General features: G+C 38.1%; 1 non-coding gene across 1 annotated transcript; it reads right to left on the reverse strand.

Annotated features, from left to right (window-relative positions):
* Window positions 1–7,752: 7,752 nt before the first annotated feature.
* On the reverse strand, window positions 7,753–7,856 carry LOC112760138 (small nucleolar RNA R71). Its single transcript, XR_003180590.1, has one exon. It is a non-coding gene; the product is annotated as a small nucleolar RNA R71 (small nucleolar RNA).
* Between the last annotated feature and the right edge of the window lie 258 nt (window positions 7,857–8,114).

Here is an 8,114-nt window from a genome sequence, read left to right on the forward strand (position 1 = left end):
TGTTCCCGATGATAGTCACGTTTCACAACCAGAAACAGTACAGTTATAAAATGATTTGACATATCAAGCATCACCAGTTCAGATCGTAGAAAGAAGTGATAAGCAACTAAGAGGCAAGACTGTTCACTTAGTCAAAGTAGCATGGGAACCAAAAGGAGAAGAAGAGCACACTTGGGAATTGGAAGATAAGATGAGAGCTGATTACTCGCATCTATTCTCAAGTAACTGGAACTTTGAGGGCAAAATTTTCTTTTAGGAGGGTAGAATGTAACAACCCCGGTTTTCGAGAACGCGAAATCTTTTCTGAAAGTACGGATTTCTCCGGAAGATCAGTAAGGGGAAAACCTTTGATATATCATCAAGTATCTCAATCCTCATTGTCATTATGTCATCTTTAAGTTAGAACCTTTTCCGAGACAAGCTCGATAACGCGGTCACGAAGAACCTGGTTTTTGAACCGTATCGGTTAGAAGTTTTGATTTGGTTTTTTGTAAATAGTCTCAATTTGACGAACCAGACTCGATTTATGAGAGAAGAGAGATAATAGGATGATATTATCATTATATTAGTATTAGAAGCTTCTTGAATAATATTATAAGGTTAGTGGTCAGTTTTAGTTAAAAACAGAAAATCGGTTTAACCGGGTTTACGGTTTACTGGCGTAGCTTAGCACCAACACTCTCTGATGAATTTAGCAATGCTAAGGCCTCATTATACATGTACTATTCTCATAATATATATGTTACTAGTTTCATTTATGCTAGTAGCTCAGAAAATAATTTTTAGAGATGTTTTTATGAGTGTTCCGATACACCTAGTTTTAGTAGTTGTACACCAGAGATATTTTAATATTATTTTAATCCACCTCCAAGCCAACCAATCACAACTCACCTTACACCGCCAAGACCTCCAAGGCTGTCTTATTTCATCATTTTGGCCGAAAATAACAAGAGAGAAAAGAGAGAAACTTTCATGAACACTTAATCTTCAAAGTTTGATTTTTTCTGAACTAAAACTCAAATCAAAACTCCAATTTCACCAAAATGATCCTCTCTTCTTCCTCTACATAACCATGTAACTTATCAAGGATGGAAATAAGGTGAGATAGCTGTCTCCCTCCCATTTCAATTCGGTTTTCAAGGAAACATGCTTAAACATGTGTTTTCTTGATGTTCTTCCTTAGGAATCATGCTTAACTTGACTTGAGAGCCAAAAAACGTGAATTTCCAGCAAGTCTAAGGTGAGATATCTCTTCCTAACATACTGAGTGAGATTTGGTCATTTGAGAGTTTTTGGATTTAAAGTTGTTCTTGATGTGATTTAGGAGGAAAAAGTGCTTAAGGACCACCTGAAAGTTTAACCGAAATAGGAGCAGCAAAACCAGGTAGGGATTGACGAATTTAATCTTGATTGATTGTGTTTGAGTTGTGTGATTATGATATGGTTTGGCTGTGCTTGAAATTGATGATTTATATGAGTGATTCTTGGTGAAAATTTGGTGAAATTTTGATGAAATTTGATGAAATTCAAGCTTTAAAGTTCATGTTCTTGGGGAAGCTGGAAAAACGAAACCCTAAGCTTAAATTGAGGTTCAATTTGTGTTGAAATCATGTAGAAAAGATGGGGTTTTAGTGGCTGCTAATTTATTATGAATTATAGTAAAAATCGGTTGCTGAAAAGACTGAAAAACGGGTAAAAACAGAGAAGGAATCTAAAGAATTTATGATGAACATGAAGAACACTTTGAGTGTGATGAAGAACAATGAAGAACACCTTTTTGATTCATAAAAGGGCAAGAAAGTAATTAATTTGGTGTTTGGGGGGTTATTTAGTAATTTCTGAAAGTTAGGGTGGTAAAAGTAGAAATATTAAAAGTTACGGGTGGTAAAAAGTGAATTTTAAAGGTTAAAAGTAAAAGTAAGTTAATTTTCGAAAATTTAATGATAAAATAATAAAAAATAATAAAATATTAAATAATAATATTTAATTAAAAATAATATTTTAATGAAAATAAAAAAATAATGCGAAAAAGGCAGTTTTCTGTAAAAGCTTTAGAAAGACAACGTTAAACTCAGAATCTCGTAATTACTTTCATAAAACACTTAGGGAGTGGTAAAAACATATTAGTGAGGCAAAGATAAATAAAAGATAAAAAGTTGAAGAAAAGATAAAAATCGAAGAAAAAGTCTGTAAAGTTTTAATGACAGAAAAACAGACAGAGGCTAGTGAACGAACTAGGGCAACATAGTTAGTCCTGGAATTGCGAATAGGGTTAGGTATTATATGAAAAGTTAAACTGTTTCAGTATAGACTTAATGAACCTATACTTGGGACAGACTAACTATTCATACCGAAATTTACATAAGCTTTAAATACATACGTTAAACAGAAAAATCAGAGCAGAGTAAAGAAACACAGAGAACAGAGTAACCAGAGCAGAATAAAAGGATACAGAGAAAAGAGTAATCAGAGCAAAGTAAAAAGACAAAGAGAAAAGATTAATGTGATAAAGAGAAATGGTTTGAATTAAGATGTTGTAAAAGTGAAAGATGTAAAGTTTGTACAGTGTGATTGAACAGAGAAAGAAAGAGGTACTGCATAAAAATGTGAAAATGATGATGAATAATGAGAATGATTATGTGATGATTTGTTGCTTGAGGCAACCCAAGAGATATTTATTTGTTGCTTGAGGCAACCCAAGAGATGTTTTTATTCATTTGTTGCGTTAAGACAACTCCAGATATACTTGTATCATCATCTGCTGCAGTGAGGCAATCAGATAGATAATGGTGTGATCACTGAGAACGCTTTCCTACGGTACAGATCCATATTTATTTCTGTAAGGCAAAGGGGTTATTTCCTGCTACAGAAGTACCGTGACCACCTGATCCATTTCTGTAGTGGCAGAGGGGTTATTTCCTGTATACAGAAGGTGTGTCGGCGTACATCCCTGCAGTGGCAGATGTGTTATTTCCTGTGTGCAGTGGACCCTGTGGTGGCAGAGGAGTTATTTCCTGTACACAGGGGTATAGCCAATAGGAAAGCCTTATCCAGACAGAGGTTGCTGGATAACGTCGGGAGCAGGTTAGTAACCGACAGATGAGCTCATTACCTGCACTAGGGCTAGACATGCATCATACTTGGTTGCGCATTTCCTTTGTTATGTTTGTGGTATGAATGTATGCTTTCCTTGTTTGTATTCCATTCTCTGCACTTGTGATATTTCTTGTATTCTTTTGTTTGTGTTCTGCTATCTGTTTTCTCTATCTTCTCTACTTATCTGTGTTTTCTAATTACTGCTTCCTTGTATTCTGCTAATAGTCTGCTAAACAACATAGAATTAATGAACGTAACTAATAACCCCTACCCTACTAAGAACTCCCCAGTTCTTACCCCTTCTCTCTCCCTTCCCCCTTCAGATGGAAGTAAGAGTACCATACAATAGTTCGCTGATGACCGTTCGCAAGAAGAGGATTCTGCTCTAGATAGTCTTCTGAGTCTAGGGTGAATATCGTTCTCTGATTATATGTAAATACGATGAGACCAGCCAACGTCTGCACCCCTTCGTATGCGCACTTTAACCTAAATCCTGTGTACGAGATTCCTATTTTGTGGATACTTCATGAGGTATGGTGCACGAAATTGTGATCTCAGGCAATGGTGCCAGAAACTCTGTACGCACGTCTTAATAAATCGTTTTTCATTCACAACTTCGATACAACTAACCAGCAAGTGCACTGGGTCGTCCAAGTAATAAACCTTACGTGAGTAAGGGTCGATCCCACGGAGATTGTTGGTATGAAGCAAGCTATGGTCACCTTGTAAATCTCAGTCAGGCGGATATAAAAAGGTTATGGAGTTTTCGAAATTTAATAATAATTAAACATAAAATAAGGATAGAAACACTTATGTAATTCATTGGTGAGAATTTCAGATAAGTGTATAGAGATGCTTTCGTTCCTCTGAACCTCTGCTTTCCTACTGTCTTCATCCAATCAGTCTTACTCCTTTCCATGGCTGGCTTTATGTAAGGACATCACCGTTGTCAATGGCTACTTTTAATCCTCTCTGGAAAATGGTCCGATGCGCTGTCACTGCATGGCTAATCGTCTGGAGGAATCACCCTTGTCAATGGCTGCATCCTATCCTCTTGTGAAAATGGTCCAAATGCTCTGTCACAGCACGGCTAATCATCTGAGGTTCTCAATCATACTGAAATAGGATTCACCCTCCTTTTGCGTCTGTCACTACGCCCAGCACTCGCGAGTTTGAAGTTTGTCACAGTCATTCAATCCCAGAGTCCTACTCGGAATACCACAGATAAGGTTTAGACTTTCCGGACTCTCATGAATGCCGCCATCAATCTAGCTTATACCACGAAGATTCTGATTAAGAGATCCAAGAGATACTCATTCAATCTAAGGTAGAACGGATGTGGTTATCAGGCACGCGTTCATAGGGAATGATGATGATTGTCACGTTCATCATGATGCCAAGGCATCTTAGGCTAGTTTCACTAGCATTTTTTTGATAGTTTTAGTTGTTTTATGCATTTTCTTGAGCTTAAAGTAACCAAGAATGGTTAAAAGAATAACAAAGCAATGAACCATCCAAACAGTATGATTTTGATACAAATTCCATGAGTTTTAGTTATATTACTTGAATGCTATGAATGGAAGATTTCTCATGAAATTTTGCAAGACTTTGATGCAATTATTTGGATGATTTCAGGGAAGAAGAGGCTAGGCAAGGAAGCAACAAAATCAATAAAGGAAGCTTGAATATCACATGTGGAGTTTAAGTTCCAGTTTAAGCCTAAACTGGAGCTTAAACGCCAGAATCATGAAGGCTAAGAAATGCTGAAACTGAAGTTTAACCTCCAGTTTAACCTTAAACTGGAGGTTAAACGCCAGAATGAAAGTCTCACCAAAGAAGCATTTCCACGTTTAACCTCCAGTTTAACCTTAAACTGGAGGTTAAACGCCAGAATGAGAATGCCACTCAGGAAGCATTTCCACGTTTAACCTCCAGTTTAACCTTAAACTGGAGGTTAAACGCCAGAAATGGGAAATGCACCAGGGAGCCATTTCCACGTTTAAGCTCCAGTTTAACCTTAAACTGGAGCTTAAACGTGTTCGACCAAGTTTTCTCCTCCAGGGTTGCTTTCTCCATTTCCACGTTTAAGCTCCAGTTTAACCTTAAACTGGAGCTTAAACGTGTTCGACACCTCCAGGGCTACCTTTCTCAGCTTCCACGTTTAAGCTCCAGTTTAACCTTAAACTGGAGCTTAAACGTGTTCGACCTCCAGGATGGCTTTCTCTATTTCCACGTTTAAGCTCCAGTTTAACCTTAAACTGGAGCTTAAACGTGTTCGACCTCCAGGGCTGCCTTTTCTATCTCGACGTTTAAGCTTCAGTTTAACCTTAAACTGAAGCTTAAATGTGTTCGACTAAGTTACCCTCCAGGGCTGCCTTCTTCCATTTCCACGTTTAAGCTTCAGTTTAACCTTAAACTGAAGCTTAAACGTGCTTCCACAAAAGGCATCACTGGAAGTGTCTGGCGTTTAAGCTACAGTTTAAGCTTAAACTGCAACTTAAACGCCACTCTTGGAAAAGGTTTCTGGGCCAAAAATATTGCGGTTTAAGTTAGTATTTGAGCACAAACATTAACTTAAACTTACTCTGGTATGAAACCCAATTGAATATCATGGTTTATGGGATTGGGCCTGAAGGATTGATGAGTCTGAAATTTCAATTTATTGAGTCATGTGTCATTATTTGATTATCACTAAGTTGGCTAAATGAATGTTACAGAATTTGGATCAACAGCCTCATCAAGATTATGGATCATAAACCCAAGGCAAAAGGAAAGCAGGGAGAGGCCTCAAAGCCCAAGAAACACAACAGAAGCTCAATATAGAAAGTGTATAAATAGGATAGAATTTAAGTTAGGAAGGACTTTTACCTTTTCATTTGGCTAGTTTTCATATCTTTGTAATTGAATTCAGAGCTATGACTCACTAAACCCCCTTTCATTGGGTTAGGGAGCTCTATTGAAATTCAATGAATCAATAATAGTTTATCTTCTTCTTCAATCTTTTCTCTTGAATTTTGTTAGAAAGCTTCTCGATCTAATTCCATTGGGTAGTTGTCTTGGGAAAGAAACTACCCATAATTGGAATCCTTCGGAACCTTGGGAAAGGAATGGAGGATTCATGCTAGAGAAGCTTTCTCACAGTGAATTGGATTGGGGTTTGGATGGATATTGTGACATGTAATCCTACCAAATTGTGGTTCATGAAACTGTGTGGTATAATCAGTGATCGAGCATCATCTCTTCTTATGAACATTTAAACCAAGGGATTGGGAATTTGTTTGTTTTTAGAGAGAATTGGTGAGCCAAGGGATTGGGATCCAATCATATAAGATTGCCAAGCAAAATTCAATGAACGCATTGGTTGAGGAAGAGATAAACATGTTTTGATTCGGAGATCTCAATATCTCCTATAACCCAATGAATTCCCCATTTCTGATTTCCACTTTCTCTTACATTCTGCAATTAAATTCATGCAATCACCCCCATTCCCTTTTAATTTCAGTAATTTAGCTTCTGCTCTTTACTTCATGCAATTTAAGATTCCGCCATTTAAATTTCTTGTCATTTACGTTTCCCGCCAATTTTACATTCCGCAATTCTCATCTAAATCTTGATTCCGCTCAACTAGAACACACTTCTAATCCGAATTGCTCACTCAACCAATCCTTGTGGGATTCGACCTCACTCTATTGTGAGTTTTCACTTGACGATAACCGGTGCACTTGCCGGAAGGAATTTTGCCGATCGTGCAATTTCCTAAATCGTAGCATAACAAGTTTATGCGCATCAAGTTTATGGCGCCGTTGCCGGGGATTGGTTTTCGATTGACAATTCTCAAATTGGAAGTTAACTAGATTGAGCATTTTTTTGTTTTGATTAATTCAGTACAAATTACTTGTTGAATTTTAATTTCTGCACTCTGTTACATGCTTTCTTTCTTTATGCCTTTAAATTCAAGCAACTAACTCACTGACTCACTAACTGTTTGAATTAATTCCTCAACTGCTCTAACCACACTCTTCCATTAACCAAGAGTATTTCACTTGTTTGTTGCCTGTGCTGTGTTCTTGTATGACAGGTAGGAGAGGAGAGACATCAACTCCTCCATATACCGAACCAGAGAGGACCCTTCATAGACTTAGAAGGGAAGCAAGAGGGAAGAGAGTACTGGGAGAAGAGGAATCTGAAGGAGAATCTGAGGACAATTTTGAGGAAGCTTTAGATCTCAACATGGATAGAGAAGTTCACAACCATGAGAGAGCTGATGGAAACAATGCCATTCCTGAGAGGAGGGTTCTTAGTTCATACATAAACCCAACCTCTGGGAATTGTGGTAGCAGCATCCAGAAACCACCCATTCAGGCCAACAATTTTGAGCTCAAACCACAGCTAATATCACTTGTGGAGAATCATTGTTCATTTGGTGGAAGTGCTAATGAAGACCCAAACCAACATCTCACAAAATTCCTGAGAATTTGCGACACTGTGAAGTCCAATGGAGTCCAGGAAGATGCATATAAACTGCTTTTGTTCCCATTTTCACTTAGGGACAAGGCAGCTAAGTGGCTGGAATCATTCCCAAGGGGGAGCCTAACAACCTGGGATGAGGTGGAAAGCAAGTTTCTGGCACGTTTCTACCCCCCACAAAAGGTCAATAGGCTTCGATCTGAGGTTCAGACGTTTAGACAACAAGATGGTGAAACTCTCTACGAGGCATGGGAGAGATTCAAGGATTTGACAAGGAAATGCCCACCAGACATGTTCCATGACTGGGTGCAATTGCATATTTTCTATGATGGACTGTCTTATGAATCAAGGAAGGCTGTAGACCATTCATCAGGAGGTTCATTGAACAGGAAAAAGACTGTGGAAGAAGCCATTGAAGTGATTGAGACAGTGGCTGAGAATGAGTACTACTATGCGTCAGAGAGACACAACACTAAGGGAGTCATGGAGCTGAACCATGTTGATACAATTCTAGCCCAAAACAAGGTGTTTGCCAAGCAACTAGTAGAGCT

Source organism: Arachis hypogaea, chromosome 16, assembly GCF_003086295.3.
Source record: "Arachis hypogaea cultivar Tifrunner chromosome 16, arahy.Tifrunner.gnm2.J5K5, whole genome shotgun sequence".
NCBI classification, from domain to species: domain Eukaryota; kingdom Viridiplantae; phylum Streptophyta; class Magnoliopsida; order Fabales; family Fabaceae; genus Arachis; species Arachis hypogaea.